Source organism: Xenopus laevis, chromosome 2L, assembly GCF_017654675.1.
Source record: "Xenopus laevis strain J_2021 chromosome 2L, Xenopus_laevis_v10.1, whole genome shotgun sequence".
NCBI lineage: Eukaryota > Metazoa > Chordata > Amphibia > Anura > Pipidae > Xenopus > Xenopus laevis.
The window spans coordinates 124,185,311-124,208,236 of NC_054373.1; positions in this window are offsets into that span (position 1 = coordinate 124,185,311).

The window sequence follows — 22,926 nt, forward strand, 5'->3', positions numbered from 1 at the left end:
CATAAGCATCAAAAAATGATAAAGCTAAGTCCATAAGCTTCAATTAAATTGTCCAATTGAGTGGAGGAGTGATCTAAGTGTCCAAAAGAAAATAGTGTCCATAGGAGTAAAAATCCACTTGAAATTGATAGAAATTCTTAGTTATTATAAATGATAAGATCCATAAAGAGTCCGAAAGTTTAAAACATTCAGGAAAAAGCAAAACAAAGTAACATATTAGGCAGAGATATAAACAGATAACAATGTATCAGTCTCAATTGATAATCTGAAGGAAACAAATTAACTAGTTTGCCCTACCTGGAAGAGGGGAATCTGTCCCTGAGGTCAATCCGTCAAAATATAAAGGCCCTAATGTGGGCCGAAACGTTGGACACGTGAGTGATGTTATAATAAATTTCACTTTGATTGAATCGTTTGGAGTGCGGATCCATTTTTGAAGATTGTATATCATAAACTTGACCCAGCACCCACCGCAAACCAGAAGGGATTGAGTGCAGGTACTTTCTGAACTTATATATATATATATATATATATATATATATATATATATATATATATATATATATATATATATATATATATATATATATATATATATATATATATATATATATATATATATATATATATATATATATATATATATATATATATATATATATATATAGGAGATAACAAGCAGAGCCCGCACACACAGGACTTGAGTGAAGAAAAATTATTTTCGTTTATTCAACGTTTCGGCCCAGTCACATGAGCCGTCTTCAGGAAGTCACTTCCTGAAGACGGCTCATGTGACTGGGCCGAAACGTTGAATAAACGAAAATAATTTTTCTTCACTCAAGTCCTGTGTGTGCGGGCTCTGCTTGTTATCTCCATTTTATGTCTAATTGCTCCAGCACCTAGGCATCCATTTTGTGCTCTGTGTGCACCGACCCCTTTGGTTGTTATATATATATATATATATATATATATATATATATATATATATATATATATTAGGGATGCACAGGATTCGACCAGGATTCGGCCTTTTTCAGCAGGATTCAGATTCGGCCGAATCCTTCTGCCCAGCCGAACCGAATCCGAATCCTAATTTGCATATGTAAATTAGGGCCGGGAGGGAAGTCGCGTGACTTTTTGGCACAAAACAAGGAAGTAAAAAAAAATTTCCATTTCCACCCCTATTTATGTATTGCATTTATTTATATATTTATATAATCATTTATAAATACTTATAAAATCTTTTGCATTTTGTATATACAGTGTACATTGTATAAAAGAAATTTTGTATACAATGAAACTATATTTGTTGAAATGTATTGTTATTTTATAATCTAGTAACAAATGATATTGTGTATTCTAAATATCAGCCACTAGAGACAACTATATTTTAGGCAATTTTACTAACTCTGCATAAATAATTTCCTATTGGCTCTTTTTCCTTTAAATACCTTGTTTGTACCTAAAGAAAATTAGCCTTTGAAGTGTCCCTGGATGACATGAAAAAAACTTATAAGTACAGTAAAAAAAAAAAACAAATTTGAACATTGATAAATCAGTCCTTTAGCTTTACATTCAAGCTATATTCCAGTTGGGTTATTAATAATTAATTATTAATTCCAGGTTTCCAAGGACAGAACAGAGATGCAAAAACTGTAGAAGTAAAGAGCAGCTGTTAAGATAACATTAATCAATAATAACATGATGCAATGCCACTTTTAGCAGACACATATTTTGCTAATTCTCAACCACCCTTAGTGAATAACTGAAGGAATGATTTAGCAATGCATTTGAAAAGTGGGGAAGCAAACTATGTACCTATCTTTTATGAATCACATTTATGAACTTTAATGAATAAAAGGTTGTGTTGTTTTTTTATATCTCAACTGCATCAACAACAATGCCAAGACAATTTAAAACAGCTTCTACAATGTTCTCACTTCAAGGTCAAAAAGGTTGGTGTTCTGTCTTACTTCTATCAATTTGTTCCATTGATGTCAGACTAATCTCTCTATCACTAAGTTCTCATTTAAAGGATTCAGACTCCAAAATTACACTTGGTAGTTTTGCTTCAGTAGTTTTAAAACAGCTACTTTTGTCTGTTGCCATTTGATATGGTCAGTCTTCTGTAGATTATTTTATCCTTCATTACCTTCAAACTGAACCTTGACTGAAGTATTGCTATTATAGAACCTTTGTCATAGCTACAAATTTTCCTATCATTTTAAAGTACAGAGCACTCTTTTCTCTCATCTGGCCTTGCAAGTTTAAATGACCTGTAGGCTTTTACGATCCATAAAGGTAGTGCAGAAACCATTTTTCCAAATTGCATTCATTTGAACTACAATGATCAAGGTTAATGGCTTGACCTGGCAATTTCCCTGCAATTTGTTTTCCTTTCTTTCATTTTTTTGTAAGGAAGTTCATTTGTTTTAAATTGTTTAACTATGTTACAATTGAACTGACATAGTTTAAGAGCCTAACATATTGGTAGAGATGTGATTGAAAAGAGTATAGGTAGAATTTTAAAAGCATTATGTAAATATCATTATGTAAAAGAGAATTAAGCGAATTACTACATATTTGTCTATGTTTATATATTTCTTCTTCCCATTTTGTATCTGTCTGTATTTTATATTTTTGATTGTTAACCTTATCATAATGTCACATTTCATACAATCCATTTAGTTTTGTGAAATTCCAAGTAAATAAGCTTTAAACATTTGCTCTTTGTGTTTTAGCTTCTTGCAACTGGTTTATTCACATTAACAATTGGAAAAAAACATTTAATTTGTCTGATATTTCCATGATGGCTTGAAAATCACACATACCGTATAAACATTACATCCACTTAAAGTTTCATGTTTTGACTTCTGAATATCTTTAGAGATAGTGTGGTGGTTTAACCATTCTACTTTCAAAAACAAGTCCTTAAAATATTAATATTAAAATATTAAACATAAGTCTTCAGTATAGAACACAATTTCTTTGTCAATGACAGAGGTTGTTCCTTCTTCTGAGGCCTTGAAAGCCATTTTCCGAGCTTGCATTGTATAATTGGAGTTATAGGATCTTTTATCCAATTTTCTTTTGTATTGTGCATCACATTTTCTATAATGTCTATAAACACCTGTAAAAATGTTATCAAGAGAGAAACTGTTCCTTAATATGAGCATGGCATGTGTAATGCTGACACAACTTAGGCAGCCAATAACAATGTCAAACTATACTTCTATACTACAGTGAGATATTTAGCCCAATGTACAGCAACATTTCATACAAACAAATATTATTAACTTTTTTATCTTTTTCATGTTTAATTTTTTAAATATAACGAAAAAATATACAAAACAATACCTTTGGCCTTTACAGGAAAAATAAATAAAATATTGGTGATGGCAAACTGATCTTTTAAATTACACAATTCCAAGCAAATTTAATTGCTTTATGTTTTAAAGAAAGTCATTCCTGAGGCTTCTTCCCAGATCAGGTTTAACTGAAATGGAGCGCAATTTAAATCCGATATTTATTATTATTATTATTATTAGTATTGGTATTATTATTAGGGGTTATTTTCTAAGTACTGGTTACTTCACAAAAGCTGTAAAAGAAAATGAACTGTACAACAGCATTGAATCACTCTGCTGAAATAACCCCTGCTTTATTTTGTTCAGCTATGGAACTTTAGATGTTTTTTTTATATTCAATTAAATGTCCAAACACTATGTTGTTTTCAAACGACTTTTGTTTCATTCACATGGAGGAAGATCAATTAACTTTATTGTTCACCTTTAAAAAGTTTATTTTGGCTGTGGTTACTGTTAAAAGTGCTTTATTGACTTACTTTGTCATATTTTGTTTTGTTACCTGGAGACATAAGCCTTAGAAGTCTAATCCTGGATGTGCTTGATCAAATGGATTTAGAATTAGTTTGTCAGAGGTTATTACCTGGGGAATAATCTCATCTCTAATGGAAATATTCCAAACATAAGCAGTATAATTATCGCTATTGCAAGCCATTAATGGGATTGATTTACTGTCATATCTAAGCAACAAACCACTCTTTAAAATATACCACCATAAGAGTGGTTTGTTTTTTAAGTCTCTTGATTGAAAAATAGGAAACTTCATGAAAAAAAAATAAGCTATTGTCGTCCTGAAGAGCCGAAAGAGCTGGCTTGTAATAAATACTGTTCATTATCTTGAGTAAACTACCATATTATATAGCTTCTCTGCCTACAGTATATGCCTAATATGTAGAATGATTAATATGGAGAAATCCTTGTAGTGTAACTACATGTGATGCATCTTCAGCAACATTTTAAGAGCATTAACAACCCAACAAATTAATGTTTTTTTTCCCAAAAATAACAGAATTCTGTTACTTACAACATATTTTGCATGCTGTGAAAATATTAATTACTTATATATGCACATATTTATCACATATTTGTAGTTAGCCTTAGACCTTAATGGTAACTAACACTTTTAGACCCAAACTTTGTGCAATAGGGTAAAATAATATTTAAGGGACTTACTGCTCAAAAGTCAGGTTGTAGGTAGAGCGCTCTTATATTAAAGCAAATCAAAGTGTGAACATTTAGAAGAATATAAAACAAATATTAGTATGAAAACATACTCAATGTAAGTAAGTTTGAAGCAATTGATCTACACGCATACGCTACTGCTTTGTAAGGCTATAGTTATGTTATTGTTACTTTTTCTTTTGTGCAGTAATATAATGGCTTTTTCACTGGATATCCATCTGCCTTTTGGACAGAAAATGTCTTTATAAGCAAATTTTAAATTCACATGTATAATATCTTTTTTTATATTCAAAGATGTGTTTATTAAGATAAAATATTCAAAACATGTATAGAAGCATTTGTTACATGAATCACATTGCACCAATAAACAGAAGTTCAATAAATGCAAGCGTTGTCATGATACACATTACAAAATAGAGAAATAAAAAAACAGAGAAAAAAAAGACAAAGAAAAATGAACCAAATGAACAAATAAGTAAATAAACAAATACATAAGGCAAGGCAACACTTCCATAGAAAATGATCTACAATACACAGCACCATTTTCAAGCTACAGTGTATCACTGAACACTTGTTTCCCCTTTAATTGCTATAAATTGCATCCATAAAGACCAGGTGGCCACAAATTTCTCGTAGGTATTATTGATATAAGCCTTCAGTTCCTCCATACGATAAATTTCACTCACCACATTATACCATTCCTCTCTAGTGGGAGGCAGTAAACTCCTCCAATGCATTGGAATCAAGGATTTAGCTGCCATCAGGAGCTGTATTAATAATTTCGACCTGGAGGGGTCAAAAGAATTAATAGTATGAAACAATAATAAGGTGGAAGGAGACCTAGGCAGCTGAATTCCAGTTATATCTTTACAGTCTGATATCACATTTCCCCAAAAAGAATTTAGCACCGAACAATGCAACCAGAGATGGGATAGAGTCCCAGGTTCCATTCTGCACCTCCAACACAAATCGTCTGGATACAAACCCATCTGCTTCAGTCTAACTGGAGTTCTATACCACCGGGACAATAATTTAAAGGAGTATTCCTGATATTTATTACTAATAGAGCAGCGGGAGTTAGTTCGGTAAATAGAGGCCCATTCAGAATCAGTAAAAGTCGTATCCAATTCAACCTCCCATTGTCGTGCATAGGTTGGTTGGTCTTTGCATTTAAAGCTATTTATTAACTTATAAAATATAGAGACCTGGTGTAAAATATTCCTGTCTCTAGCACAAAGGGATTCAAAGGTAGTCAGGTCTCTGGCCACTTCCCCACATAATTTAAAGTCCTTTACCCAATGAGAAAGCTGCCTAAATCTCCAGAAATCCTGTATGGACCACAGCTCCTTTTGCTGTAAAACTTGGGACAATCCTCCCGGCTGGGTTAACAAGAAATGTCTCAAACTAGGCTTCGAAATTCCAAAGGCTTGTTTAAAACCGTTATCATGTAAGCTAGGCGGGAAATCAGGGTTGCTATATAACGGCAAAAGAGGCGAGGGAAACACCGTAAGCTGGAGTTTGCGATTAAGCTGTCGCCAGGTTAAGAGGGTAGGATTTATTAATACGTGAGGACGAATCCCCCTAATAGATTGGCTAATATCTTTGGCCCAAGGTAAGGAGTGCAGGGTATGATCCACCCAAGAATCCTCCATTTGTCTCCACTGGAGAACAGAATTTGGGTCCGCAAATGTTCGAATTCGTGACAAAATACTGGCCTGATAATACGATTCCAGATCTGGATAACCAAGCCCTCCAGATTGCCTTGTTTTGTTAAGCGTTAAAGTCTTCACTCTACCCCTCTTCCCCTTATTAATGTAATCCCTGATCACAGTATTAAACTCCTTAAAAAAGTTAGTGGTAAGATGGATAGGGAGAGTCTGAAAAAGATACAGAAACTTAGGAAGAATGGACATTTTAACAGTATTAATTCTACCCAGCCACGTAAATTGTTTAGTTCCCCAAACTTTTAGAGTATTCCGAGTCTCATCTAATAGGGGCTTGTAATTTAAATGGTAGAGTTGTTGACTGTCCGACGAAATCCGGATCCCCAAATACTTTATACATAAAGGTGGACATTTAAAGGCAAAGTTAGATGTTAATTGTTGCTGCATAGGAAACTGCATATTCAAGAATAATACTTCTGACTTATCCATGTTAATTTTGTAATTAGACAATACCCCAAAATCTTTCAGTTCTCGCATAAGGTTGGGTAAGGTAAGCAGTGGTCGCGAAATAGCAAATAAAAGGTCGTCTGCAAATGCCGCAACCTTATAGGTATCATTCCCAATTGTTACCCCCAGTATATCCGGATTGCGTCTGACAGCGGTCAACAAAAACTCCATCGTTATCACATAAATAAGCGGGGAAAGAGGGCAACCCTGTCTCGTCCCATTCCGTATCTCAAACGGAGAAGTGAGAGTCCCATTGATTCGAACTTGTGCAGACGGAGCAGTATAAGAAGCCATTATTTTACCCCTGAACTTAGGCCCAAACTCTAAACTTTCTAGCGCCAAGTCGAGAAAGTCCCAGCTAACCCTATCGAAGGCCTTCTCCGCATCTGTTGAGAGAAGGAGAGAAGGCCTCCCTTGTACCCGTAACCATTCAATCCAATTTAGAACTTTATGTGTTTTCCTTGGCTTCCCGACCTAGAACAAAGCCTACCTGATCTCTATGTATAATCATAGGGAGAACCGGTCGTAAGCGCTGGGCCAGAATTTTGGTGAATAATTTTAAATCCTGATTTAGGAGAGAGATGGGACGATAACTCCTACAATTAGTGTCATCTTTACCCGGTTTGGGAATAACAGCAATGTGCGCCAATAAAAATTCTTGGTTAGGAGGAGCGTCAAAATCTAAGGCGTTAAACAATGTTTCCAAAAGAGGCGTTACATGGGTAAGACATTGTTTGTAAAACCCAGCCGGGAATCCATCAGGGCCCGGGGCTTTATGGGAGGAGAGTTGTTTAATAGCATCCATAATTTCCAATCTAGTAATAGGGGATTCTAATGCTTCTAAGTGCGTAGAAGGTATTGAGGGGAGTTTATTATCAGATAAATATTTACGAATACGCATCCGAAGATCATCTCTAGCCTGAGAAGAAATAGATGGATTAATATTGTACAATTTCTTATAATAAGCATGGAACGCTGCCGCTATCTGCTTAGGAATAAGATGAGCCAGACCCTTATCATCCTTAATTTTATGAATATGGGAAATGGTGTGTTTCTGTTTCAAAGCTTGAGCCAACATTTTCCCTACCTTATTCCCATATTCATAATATTTTTGTCTGACTTTAGTTAAAGTACCCTGAATCCTATGATTTAACAAAGAGTGGAGTTTAAGTTTACATTCGGTTAAAGTCTTCAGATGCTCTTCATCTTGAGATTTTTTATGCAACTCTTCAAGGGAGTGTATTTGATCAAACAATTGGGTAAGTTGTTGAGACCTCAATTTCTTTAGTCTTGAACCATGTTTAATAAAGATACCTCTGGCTAAACATTTAAAGGCTTGCCATTTCGACATGGGAGAAGAAGACATGTCCGATTGAAGAGCTTCACTATAATCCAATGAGGCTTCAGTCAACTCGGACATACAATCCTGATCATTTAGCAAGGACTCATTAAGTTTCCATCTCCATTCAGAAACCTGTTTATGTGGAAATCTCAGAGTCATTAAGTTTGCCCCATGGTCTGACCACAAAATATCCTGTATCGAAGCCGATGACAACCATTCCAGGTGGTATTGAGAAAGGAGAATATAGTCGATTCTAGTATACACTGCTTTAGCATGAGAGTAAAAAGTGAAATTACGATCCAAGGGATGCAGATATCTCCATGTATCAATCAATTGGGCTCGTCTGAGAGCCTTGTCAAATTAATGGCAGAGAATGGTAGTGATGAGGTACCCCTGGACGAATCCAATCTAGGTTGCAATGTGAGGTTAAGATCACCTCCGAGAATCAAACAACCTACACCAAAAGAGTCCAAAGCGGACAACATCTTCCTGACAAATGAGGGTTGAGACTTATTAGGAGAGTATATACTCCCAATAGTACATTGGGTATGGTGAATAAACCCTTTTACAAAAATATATCTGCCCTCAACTTTCAAAACATCTATTAATTTGAAATCCAAATTTTTGTGCAGTCCAATAGCTACTCCCTTACTTTTTTGAGAAGCGTTATTACTATAAAACCACCTGGAATAGCCGCCATGTTTAATAGGAGCGCAGTCATCCCCCTTAAAATGAGTTTCCTGGAATAAAATAATATCAGTTTTGCTTTTGTACATAGCATGTAGGATTTTGCGCCTTTTCTCCGGAATATTGAAGCCATTGACATTTAAAGAAGTCACAGTAATATCACCCATTTAAACAGAATGCAAAAGCGTATTGCCATATATAGCCTTGCCTAAAACAAACAATAATAAAAAAAAAACGAGACATTGCAAAACATGCAACAAAAAGGTCAAAATGCACATTAAACTGTGTGGTAAACTTTTCAAAATGGGGTCTAGAAAAAATCACCATTGTAGGTGAGATGTAGTAGGTACTAGAAGGGTCAACAGCCAGTGTCTTCCCTAGTAGTTACCAAGTCCCCTGGGGGGGTGGAGAGTTCAGTATGCTGAGAGGACTCCTCCCCAGTCAACCGATCCAGAAACAGTGTAGAACCAAACATGAAGAACAGTACCATACCGTCCAGCAAAATCAAATCCAAATATAGGTCAAAGAGAAAACGGAGAATAAAAGGAAAAAAAAAACAAACGTATCAAACTGAATTCTACCGTCATAGTTGACAAGATAGTGCCAAACACAAATAGTTCAAAGAGCTGGTAGGCAGTATAGTACACGTTAAATATACTCATCCCTCTGGTGATTTATCTTTGGCCGGGGTGGCTTTGGTCTTCTTACGCTGTTCCTTGGGTGTAGTCGCCTCGATCCACGGTTCCCGAGCAGGCAATAACGGCATCTTTGGCAGGTAGCAAAACTTTATCCATTCCGGTAGATTCACATCAGAGAGCCCCAAACCTGCAAGAAAAGGAGCTAAATCATCCGGCCCCGTGAGAACAAAGGATTGGCCATTGTGGGTTACATGTAGACTGAACGGATAGCCCCACCGAAACAAGAGATTATTTTCTTTAAGTGCAGTTATAAGGGGTCGCAGTGGCCGTCGGTGTTGTAGAGTAGACCAGGATAAATCCTGGAGAATTATCAAATGCGTCTCCTGGAAGGGAATGGTTTGCATTTTCCTCGCCTTTTGCAAAATTTCCTCCTTCACCGGAAAGCGAGTCAGGCAACAGATTACATCTCTGGGCTTATCCGTTGGCAATCCCTTAGGCCTCAAAGCTCTGTGTATCCTCTCAAATTCCACCGTATGCGCATCCGGCTGCTCAAGTAGATGGTTGAAAATTTTCATCGCAGTAGCCTGGAGGCTTACCCCATCAACTTGTTCCGGGAGGCCCCTAATGCGCAGATTGCAACGTCGACCTCGATTGTCCAGATCGTCTATCCGCTTCTGCAGGGAATAAAGCAGTTTGTTTTGAGCAGACTGTGACTGAATTAAGGAGTTCGTAGCAGTTTCCACCGTGTCTTGGCGCGTTTCAGCATCGGCGACACGCGAATGCAAGGTAGCCATTTCCAGCTTAAGGTCTGCTACTTCCTCGCGCACAGTCTTTTTAATTTGCGATACCAAATGTTCAAAATCCCTTTTAGTCGGTAATGATTTAAGGTAAGAGAGTGTAGTAGTGTCAGTACTCACAGACTCGCTGTCGGAGTCCTCGACCGGGCTGCGCGGGCGCCTCAGCGCCATCTTGGATTTATGCGACGCAGCTTCCAAATCTGCAGAAGTGAAAAACTGCTTCAACGAGCGTTGCGCCTCACTTGCTCTTGGGGTCTTAGAGTTCTCTGAGGTAGAATCCTTAAGTTTGTCGTGTTTGCCCATAGCCAAAAAGAGGGATTGCCACTGTTCTGGATCGGTGTGGTCAGGAGCCGCACGTTCACACGTCCACCATACTCAGCTGCAGGCCACGCCCCTCCATGTATAATATCTTATGCATTTTTCTCAGCCCTTTAGTCCAAGAATTGCAAAAGGCGTTCTGGTGACTTTCTAGCTGTTGCTTTAAATACACATGTAGTGCAGAGTTTGGGATCTATTATCTGGAATGTTTAGGACCTGAGGTTGCCCGTAAAGGAGAAGTAAAGTCAAAAATCAAATAAAGCTCTAACTGCTGACCATGAAATAAAAGTATCCTTACCTGTAAGCATTCCCTCATTCGTTTTTCTATTAAGGTTTGTGCTGTCATCGTTTTTAAAAAAAGCTCAAAGCTGTATATGGAAGCATTCCCTGGCTGCAGTCCAAAAACGAGTCCTATTAGGGCACATGCATGCGCAATCATTCACAGCAGTGCCCTGCACATGCGCACGAGTATATTGTGGCTTTCCTTTGAAGAGCTGACGTTGCAGGCACCTGATTTAGCCTTTCCTCATTCCTGACCTCTGCCCCCGTCTGCTTTCACTCAACCACCAATCGCGATGCTTCTTCCCTGTTGAAGCTTACATGCTCCGGTTTTAATTTACAGCTTGGCAGTGAGCACAGGAGCTGAGCAATGGAGGTCAGCTAAATATTCCCAGCGTTTTGGTCTGTCTGACAGAGGTCTGTCTAAATACATGTTTAATAAAAGGAAAACAGCGCAAATTAAAAAGAAGCCTTTATTTTAATGCCTCCTTGTTTAGAGGCTCTCCGTCTGAAATGAGGCGCATGCGCAGTACAGTAGTAACAGTGAGGTGCCGAATCGAAAATGGCGGCGCCAAAGTTTGAACGGTGGAGAAACTAACGAACAAGGGTACACAAAGCCACTACTAAATAGACACTTTTTAATATGGCGTTTCAGGAGGGGGGCTGCTGGTAAACAGAAAGAAATAGGTATCGTTTTTTAACTTTACTTCTCCTTTAAAAGGGGTTTTCCCATTATTCCAACCACCATACATCAAGACTGAAAACAAAACATTGTTTTGCTACCTGGATTCATTCAAACTTAAAAATGATAAAATATAGTCTGATCTTTAATTCAGAGCTTCCTGGATATAAGGTTTCTGAATAAAAGTTTCAAAATCCATGCTAGATTGTAAAAAATGTATACAATCTATTTAGTAATGCATGTATTGTTTTAGAAGCTTTACAATATGTGGATACCAGCAATCCAACAGTTAGTTGCCTCAAAAATGGTGATGGATGACGATAGTCTTGTATTGGGCTTTTTCAGAAATGAAGTGTGCATGCCTTGGTTTTATAAAGGAGGGGAAATAAAAATGTTACCATATTTCAAGCATTAATTGAAACCTTTCTTACAAAAAGTGACCTTGGTTTATTCAATGAATCTCTATTAAAATTCTAAAGATTAGATTTCAAGAAACTTCACAAAACTACTAATTAGATTGTATTTTATATGGATCCTGAGGCCTGAGATATAGGGAGCATCAAATATTCCATATTAGTGAGAAGGGAAAGAAAACGGTTACTTAGGTATCTGAGAGAATATTACTATTAATATAGTTTAATGCCTACATCCATGAGACATTTTTATGAGGTGAAACATGTTTTCACTCTTTTTAATAATAATTTTTCAGTTATTCTTTTTATAGAATGCAGTGATTGTTCTCTTATACAGGGCCATGCACATAATAGAATGTAAAAGAGAAAGATGAAAGATATTCTAAGGTTTGTTTGCACCGTATTTTTATTACACTGTACTGTACTGAATTTAGCAAAATGGAAACCTAGTTTTATTTATACAAAGAATTAATTGGATCATGTTCAATTATCAGTTCATTTTATATTTTTTCACCTGTTTTGATATATTCAAGTCACACTCATAAAAGCAATAGTAATACATTATGTAAACATATTTAATTATTGGATTATAAAGAATAATTGTGAAGGAAGTCACGCATTATATTCCCTTTCATGAAACTAAATTGCATCTGCATTTCCATAACAGAAGAGATCCCTACTGACCTTCTAAAGGCCAGGGAGATACTCTTGCTATTTGGATGCTAATCTAGGTTTTTCGCAAGATTGCCACCTTTGCCTTTAAATGTTGTGATTGTGATGCTGTAATTTTTAATTTATTAATTAATATTAATTCATTATTATATTACACTTTGGGGCATATTTAATATGCTGTGTAAAAAAACACAGCATCGCCAGGCTTCACAGTGTAAAAAAAAAGGCTTAAAAAATGGCGTAAAATTTTTAACCGTTTTTTTCTTACAGTAACTCCCAGCGGAAGCAATATAAAATAACAGCGGCAAATCTGTCTTACACAGCATAATAAATATGTTCCTGTGTATATGGCAAGGAATAAATTCTACCATGAAACATTTTTCAAATCTTCCAAATTTTTTTGTTGCTGTAATAATGGTTTGTTGTCAGTTTATTATGTGCGGTCTTGTGCTTACAGAAATATCCAGCACAGCATGATACAAGTTCTTATGGCAATTACTGCCAATTCTTATCTGCCTATCTTATACTATACCACAGAGTTTTTTTTCTATTCTCCCTCAGCTACTAATGTTGGGTGCTATTCTCACATCTGCCACTAGGTAGTGCATGAATGCATATTGAGAGGTACAAATGATTTCAGTTAATTTTGCATGTAGGAGTGGAAACCTGCTCCAGCCTTTAGGTAACCTGCTTTTTGGAAGTAAGATGGTATCTGGTCATCAGGACCAATTACCACTTTCTCTCACTATATTTAAGGTATTTCGAGTGTCAGTATCCATTGCTTCTCACTGTATAAGTTATTTAAAATATTGTTCTTAGTAGTCAAAATATGTGATGGAATCCATTCCAGGGCTCTCTGCTGACACCACAAGGACTGTTTGGGGAATGTTTCTTTAGACAAACTGACCAACAAGCACAAAAACATTGCATGTATGGCTATACAAGGAGGACTTCTCCTGAGAACCTTCATGCATGCTCATGACCTGTGCAGGTGCACATCATACATCATACATGAAAAAACAGCAATGCACACCTTTTAAGATTGCCAATTTGCACAGACTCAGCTTGATTCCCTGGGACACAAACTCAGAAACTATGTGCACAGGAACTTTCTCACTCACCATGCAGTGTTGTACAGATTGTTTCAGGGCACCCACATGGAAGGGACAATCTTGGGAGCCTGGTGCCTTAGGAACTGCGTTAAGAATGTTTTCTGGTTTTCCAGGAATCATCTCATTCTAAGGAGAGAGAGGATGACCATCAAAGACTGCCAAGACTTTAAAATAAAGTTGACCAAACTCCCATCCATGAATTGAACTCATTTATCAATAATTCTTCTTGAAAAATTATGGTGTGAAAAAAACGCAGCAAAAAATACATGCATCTATTCGAGTAATCTCGTTCAGAAAACTTGACTTTATCTAATTGTCACTGCGAAAACTCGGCTTTATTGGATTATCAGAAGAAAACCAGAGTGCATCACAATGTTAAGAAACATCTTCAGGGACACCTGCCATTGACTTCTTCATGACCTCAACAGGTTTGAGGTGGATTATTTTCGGATTCTGATTTTTAGCAACTTTGGGGTATAATAAAACTCCAAAAATTATCCCTCTAAAAAAAAAACAATTTCCCCTTTAAAAACTCGAACGGAAAAATTTGAGGTTGAATAAATGGGCAACTAAGCTCTTATGGGGAAATGTAATATTGGTCACTAATGGAAAAATCGCAAGCAATGCGAATAAATGTTCGCAATGCGAATAAATGTTTGCAATGGAAATACATTACCTTTTCGAAACCCTTTGCCCCTCACATGACATTAGGATAGCAATTGAGAATTTTAAAGTGTGCAATAGTGTGCAGTGGATGTAATACAAAATCTTAATGAAAAAGTTGTTACATTTGCTCCAAAAGTTTATGCCATCTTCAAGCGTCTTAGACATTTGCAATGCACAATTAAGATTTGCAATGCAATTAAAGCCTTATGCTTATTTGTGTGCACATTTGTATTCTTTGCAAATTTTATTACATTTCCCCCTTAATTTTTATTGTAACTGTACTTTGCATGTATTTGTACTGTATCTTGTACTTACTGTATTTGTAATTATTATTTTCTAATAACCCCCTGTTTGTTCTACTAATTTATCTGCTATACAGTGCTTTGTTCTTGTCGATATATATATATATAAATAAAAGTATTCAAACAAACATACATGAAAATGACCACAAATACTTTTTTTCATTTGATATTATGAAAAGGAGTGACAGGTAGACAGGTGCTTTGACCACCACAAATTTTCCCTGAACAGCAGCTAGGGTTGCCATCTGTCCAGACCAGTTTTTCCTTGGGACATCCAGTTCACCTGCCTTGGTTTCAATGCTCTGATACTTAAACAAATCTCCATGATAGGATATTCAATCACTTTTTCAAACACAGCTAATCTTCACCCATAGATATCATAAGGCCACCCCAAACATTATCATACATCTTTGTGCTGTCCTTAATGTCACCTTCCTGTCCATGTTCCTGTCAGACCATGTTTGGGTTTTTTTTGACAGATTAAAGGCCTCAACGACTTGTGAACGTTCACAGTGAATATAATAAAATTTTGCAATCACAAAACCTTTTTTTTTGCAACAAATTATTTAACGAAACTCCAGAGCAGATGTTTACACTAAACCTTTGTTTAGCAAAAATGCGCAATGCAATATTCTCCAGCGACTGATTTTATATTGCTAGCTGTGCTAAACATTCCCAAAGATGCTATTTTAAATAATACGTGCAACTTTTAATTACATTCCCCCTTTTTTTACGTTATGATAAAATACGTTTGCCATAGTGGATCAGTGTCAAAGTGTTGTTGAGAAATGTATTAACATTAAAAAAGCATTACATGAACTTTGATATTATATGAAAAGATTTTGTAGAAAGGACTGCAGGAAATGTCATAAACCTGTCTTTTTAGAATGGTACAAACTGCTACTAGGACAATTATACTTACTTGGAATATGCAATATGTCATGCTAAATATAATTGTCTGTGATGTTTTTTTCTGTTTCTCAAGTAGAGCAACCTTAAACTAAATATAATAATACATCAACACAGCTAAATATTTTATACCTAAATGCAAAATGCTGTATTTGACTAAAATATGTAAAAATATTATATTCATCACTGAATTTTGCAAAATATAAGGACACGTCACATCATAATTTTTAATACGATTACCCACAGGGCCTCAGGATTAATTCAGTTACTTCTACGTAATTCAAAATGAGTGTAGAATAATTGGAACCTATTTGCTCATATTAAGCCTTTCCTATCTCAAAATGACTAAATATATTATACAAAGTAAGAGTTGTGTCAGTACATTTCTATTTCACATGATTTTTAATTAATTCAAAATGACCACGTTGTGCCAGCAATTAGGTATGCGCTGAATCCATAACTTTTAGATTTAGCTAATCCCAAATCCTAACTTGCATATTTAAATCTAAGATAAATACAAAAACTGCATCATCTGTGAACAAAAACTGTAGTCTTTAGTTGGCCAGAATCACGTGACTAACAAAATTCACACCATAAAGTGTCAAATGCTAAACTTGCAAAAAGTCTTGTGATTTGGCCTAATTCCGGACCTAAATTTTTTTCACAAAAAATTAGAGTACTTGCCCAAAAAACCTTGACCAGAAAAAATTGAGGTTTAGTAAATAACCGCCCTCACTGTATATGTTTTTAGCATATACAATAGAATTAGAAATTAGAAAGAGAAAGTATGAGCGATGAGAGAAAAACCTTATGCTGTGGGATACCGTATGTGAGAACTCACCCTGGTGGTCTAGCGGGGGTGTGACGGGGATGCCCACCGCGTCTTTTCTCTTTGGCGCTTATGCGTACACTGAAAGGATAGCTGCGCCGCTCGCTTCTAGCTCTGCCCTCTAGCTGCCTGGTTTGGTATTTGCCCGATTTTTACTACTTTTTGATTCCGTTTGGTACTGCGTTGTTCTATTTGCGTATGACATTGGCCTCTAACCCCCGACTTTGCTCCTGATACCCGCATTAAGACCTCGTTACCCATGTGGTTTTGATGTGGCCTGTTCCTTGACTTTGCTAACTGCTCCTCCATCCCATCCATGCACATTTGGTTCCCCTGCTCGCCAAGAACTCTGTCCCTGGAAAGCACACATCAACAACGCTTCATTGGTTATATACAAGGTTAGTTAGTGTTTGGCCAGTTGGCCCCATCATGGTTCCAGCAAACTGTATATTATTAAAAATAACCTACCAGTGGTAGTGCCAGATAACCATATCAAGAGAACATAAATACATAGTTCCAACCCAAGCAGATAAGACAACCTGCTAATATGCAACATGAAGGCAGTCTTAAAACCAAAATTACATATAGTGCTGAATTACATATAGTGTTGAATGGAGAAGAGTACAAAGAGTACAAGCATATCTCACCTACAGAAAGTGTGAGAATGCCAAATCACTTATATAGTAGATGACTTTAACTCAGCAAACCATTAACTTTTGTTCTCTGAATACATGTTGCACAAGTGACAAAATGGCATCAAGAGGTGGTGCATTAGTGTATTTTGTACATAGCCACCCTAGCATGCAATTTCACAGGTAGAAAAAAGATAGTAAGCTTCTCTACAATGTGCAAAGGGAGCTACCTCTTAATGTATGACATTTTGATATACACAAATATGAGAGTTTTGCATCTATCACTAGCTAAAAGTTAAAAAGGATCATCGATTACTTATTAAAGCTTTTTTGTATCGCACATTATAACATACTGGTACAATGGCTCCATTCAAAGAGTCACATGTTCCTGCACATTATAACATACTGGTACAATGGCTCCATTCAAAAAGTCACATGTTCCTGCTTATGAAAGGTTTATCTATATTATATATATTAACAAATATTATAGACAGAAGTACAAATTTTATTCTAGGGCATATGCATCATAAAGATGAAAAATGTGTTGCAGTTTATGTGCTTCATAATCATTTTGTCCATTTTTTTGCAGCTCCACATATTTATGAACCAGAAATTGTGTACAATACCCATTTAAATGTATGCAAAGGCCTGTGAAGCAATGCTTTTGTATGGCAGTGAAGGCAAGGGAAGTTATACATATTCATGGATGCAAACACCAACAAAAGGATGCATAAATTAATTTTTTATGCTAAAAATAAATGTCAGTATCACTTTGTGGCTATTTTTCAACATCTATATGCACCACAATAAGATTCTATGGAATGTGATAATATTTCTAATTTAGAAATGTTAACAAACACATGGATCTCAATTGTCCTATATTTGTGACATTCTGCAGAAAGTAGCAGCAGAAACATCCGCATCACCTTTAATGCACACAGTAGCCTACTTTTGTTGTGGTTTTTATAATGTGCACTGCATATCTGAACTGACCATGAGTCATGAGGCTTCTGGATTTGATAAATGTTTGGACAATGACTCACCTGTAGTGATGGGAGAATCTGTCCAGTTTCGCCAAAAAATTCACGAAACTCCCTAAAAAATCACAAAACTGTTAAAAATTCACAAAACGCATTGAAGTCAATGGGCATCAAAATAATTTTGATGTGTGACAATTTTGACACAATCGACTCTTTTGTCAAAATGCATTAAAGTCAATGGGTGTCCGAATAATATTGACAATTTTGATTTTTTTTTTATTGGTTGCGCCATTCTACAGCAAATTTACCACATCAAATTTCCTCACCCACAAATGTTTTCGTGAAACGGACGCGAAATGTGGAAATTTTTACGCAAATCCATTCCTGGCGAATACATTTGCCCATCACTAGTCACCTATCATATGAATAGAATTTTTTTCACCAGTATGGTTTTGCAGCAAAATTAATGGCTCCACCAGTATCTAAATGTTTTGTAAATCCATGATATGCACCAATATCATCTATGTATAGTTTGGTTTATTATCTTTGCAGGTAATAATCAAGAAACTATTAGGGGCAGATTGATTAAGTTTTTGCTTTCAAAGCCTTTTTAGCGCTAAAAATCATAATAGCTACTCCAAACCACAAAACGTATGATATTCATTAGAGGAAAACTTCTCCATTTAAAAGCTGGCAAGGTCATGTAGAGGTCAATGGGAGCTGTCCTTATCAAATTGTAAAATCTTTATGTATTTTCAAGTTTTAGAGGTTTTGGGGATTTTTTTTGCTTGTAAAACATTTACCATAACCGTGAGAATTTCAGTTCTCGTTTTTGTTGTATTTTATTCCACATTTTTATTAGTTTGCGCTTTTTCTATTTTGATTTTTTAATAAATTTTATGTTTTTTTAAAATGTGAGTTTAGTTGAGGTTGAAAAGACCTTTAAAACTACACAAATCCGAATACTGATAAATAAGGCCCTAAATGTGTCTTTTAAAATAAAATATGCATATCTATGTTTATAGCTAATGATAACTAAATTAATATAGTATATTATTTGTAGAAACATATTAAATATATATGCTATTTGTTAAAAATACTGTTAACTATAAACATTACATTTATTTTATATATTGTCTGAAAAGCCAGCACTGAATGCAGTAGTATCCATCAATTCTCAGGAGGCAGAAAACACAACAAAAAAATACATGTTCACAGTTTTGTAAATAGCCTTAACAGAGCTGTATCCATTAGTAAAACAAGGTTTGCCACTTGATAAGCAGGTCCCCAATATTAATTTACATTGAATCAATCTCACTTTTTTGCTTTCAAGTTCCAGCAGAAGATTCATACCACAATTTCATTTTGTTTATAGATACTTGTTTTAGAAGTATTCCAGAGGGGATTAAAACCTGAATCTTTTCATTTGAAAATTGCCTTGATCCTAAAATGCGCTGCTACTATGCCTTTGCAATATTAATATGAATTAATTTTTGGTATTTGAAAAGACCTTTTTATACATGCAAAATATAAAATATTAATTCAGGGAAAATACTCCATCTGTTACAGGATGAAAGGTCAGGAGAGGCTCTTCTGTAGAAATTCTTTGATGCTGAAGCAAAAATAATCTGAAATATTTTATAGTACATTATGTTCTATTTGCCCAAAACCTAGATACAAATATTGATATGTGTATTAGTTGTTTACTTTTGATAATCCTGGTTTATTTCCACTACTGTATTTAGAGTTTCACTGATCATAAACAAAATAAATTTGGGGGTAACAGATGTCAAACAAAAAATGAGTTCAGCATCCATGCACTTAACTATTCATGTCAGGACTTCAATGGAAATTCATTTCCAGGATTGCATTAAGTCAAACTGTTGAAATCATTGTGTGCTTAGCTTGAATAAAATGACTATAGCTCTTGGAAAGATGAGCCAGTAATGATATTTATTAAACCAAATAAGTAATGCTCTGATGCCTTGGCAACTACTAAACAAGAACTGGGCAAATATTCATGGTAGAAAAAGCTTAGGATGATTTTATGTAATAAACTATTTTTAAGATGTTTTATGCGTTTGCAGTTTTAAATTACTTTCAAACAGCGATGAGGAAAGAAACAATTAAAAACTACCAGTATTGTTTGAGAAAACAAAACATAACCTTCATCTTGAAAATGATGAATAGCTTACACATTTTTATAAAGTCAACTAGAGAGGCCTAAGCTGTTCATTTACTTTTCAAATGAAACATTGACAGTTCTTCTGAAGGTTTTGAAAATTGTTCTTTAACATTGTGTTGTTTTTATAAGTGAAAAACAGTCTTGCTCAACTGCAGATATAATGGGGGAATTATTTAGTACAGTTGGAAGTCTTTTCTTTTCAATTACATTGGAATGACCCAGGATTTGATTTAAGCATGAGCAGTATTTTCCAAGTGGCCGATACCTGTTAGGAGCAGTAGTGGGACAACAAACCATCCTCCTTATTTCTATAGGATGCTAAAGGTGGTTAAAAAGCCATGTTTTCTGATTACCAAATCCAATACCTTGGTCACTGTGAAAGTCATTTTCCTGCCAACATCGTCCATCATTGCAAAAACATACCCAAGTCTTACAAAACATCAGGTACCTGGGTCTGATCAGTGGGAATGCCAGTCATTTTGGGCATTAAGCAATAAGCTGTTATCATGAAGTGGCTCCATCAATATCCTAATAGAAGTATAATTATTAATGTTTGTAAATGGTTGCAAAATCACATTTATTTTAGAAAACTGAGGCTCAATCACAAAGCAAATGGTGTTTTTGCCATTTCTGCATCAGTGTTTACCTAAGATTCAAAGCAATTGTGAAAAGAAAAAAATTGCCTGATATGGTGATCTTAATGTTATTGAAGTGCACTTTCTTGGACAAACAACTAGGCACAATTTGACAATGAAACCATAGTTTATTATTTTTTATAAATTACTTTGGTTTGAATCTTTGAATATAGATAGTAATTCAGACCTGGGTTCTGATGCCTAATGCAGTGCTGTAGTTCCTGCCATATTAATTATCTGACATTATTCGAGTAGCTTTTATCTAGCAGTGTAAGGTCTACATAGCACAGAGACAGAAAAGTGTGTGGTCAAGAATAAAACATGTTTGCCTTCAATATACTTTATTTAGAATGATAGGTAGACTGCACAGCTTGTCCCTATGGAACTCCACTATAGCATGGTTTAGTGAGTGTAGTTTTTTTTTTAGACTTATATTTATGTTAAATTCTACCTCTACTGTATTATTTATATATTATATTATACAATATGTTATGTCATAGCCACATAATGACAGTATTCAGTTTTCCATTTTTTTATCAGAAAGATTATTTTCTTTTGGATGCAGTGGCTTAACATACAGTACATTACAGATAAGATAAAATGCCTAGCCTTATATTAAGTAGAATATTTTATATTTTTCATTTTTATTTATATAAAATATACTTTGTTAAGTATATTGAATCCCATCTGCTTTATTTGAACTATATATCATGAGATGGTGCAAACAATGTAATGTCAAGGACAATTAAGCTTACAGTAGCTATTATGTAACACAGCAGACTGTTGGAAGATGTTAGAAGTGGTTCATTTAACCCATTACTGAGTACATCATAAGGGTGCAAGTGTTGTTTAATATTCAGGTCCCATAACGGGACCATCTGCTTTTCATTAGATCAATATCAATAAATGTTTTTTTCATGTTAGCCTCTTTATTATTTGAAGCAAACAAAATGTGTATTATGCATTACTTTTATGTATCAAATTAACAGTAATGTAAGCTCTCCTATGAGATATGTGGCCTGCTACTGTTTTTTGTTTATTTCATTCTAACATACTGTGGCTTTGAGCAAAAGCAGTTTTGTGGCCAATGGACTGCCTTGATGAATAGTTTAGAAAAATATTGGGTTTTGCTAACTTGTGTTGCTTATGAATACAAATAGAAACCAAGTCTCTTCTTATGATGCATTAGTGACTGTAGCTTACTCCTAAATGTCTTTCTTAATAGACATCTTAAAAATCTTAAAAATAGCACTATTCAGGTCGATTCAGCACTATTTAGGACTGTTTTTGCCATCCAAAACAGCACAACTGAACATGTTTGCCACAGTAAAAATTCACCACTTTCTATTAATTCCATATTCCATAGGAATAAACAGAGAATGGTGGAGCGTTAATGTAGTGAGCTCTGCCTCTACATCAATATTAAATGTAGATATATATAAAAATTCAGTTTCATTCTAAGTCTGATAACTAAAGGCCAGTTAGTCTTACATCTTTAGTAGGAAAGCTTTTGCAGAGGTTATAAGGTATTGAAATATGTACAACTAACAGTACTATAATTTTGTCGAAGCGTGATAATAGGCATAACCAAATTGAATTACCTTCTATGATAAGATGAGAAGAAACTTAAATATTTGGATGGTATTTGATATGACCTATTTAGATTTTTCTAAAGCATTTGATACAGTACCATACATAAGGTATCTGATTAAATTAAGGAATATTGGCCTTGAACATAATATCTGTATTTGGACAGAGAAATTACTGAAAGATGAATTGCAAACAGTAGTGGTAAATTGAACATTTTCGAGTTGGGCAAGTTTTGCTAGTGGTGTTCCTCAGGGGACTGTCCTTGGCTCTTGACTATCATTTTATTTCATAAATGACCTTGATGTTAGCATTGAGCACTGCTGTTGTTTTTTATGATGATACAAAATTTTGCAAAACTACAGATTTCACATAGGATGTTTACACTTTGCAGACTGATTTGAAAAAAAAAAGTCTGGACAGCACACTGGACAATTTGGCTTAACTTTAATAAATGTAAGATTATGCACATGGCCAAAAATAGCATAAAGGGTACATGGAATTTCAATGGCAACCTGCTTGATATATATGAATGTTGGGATT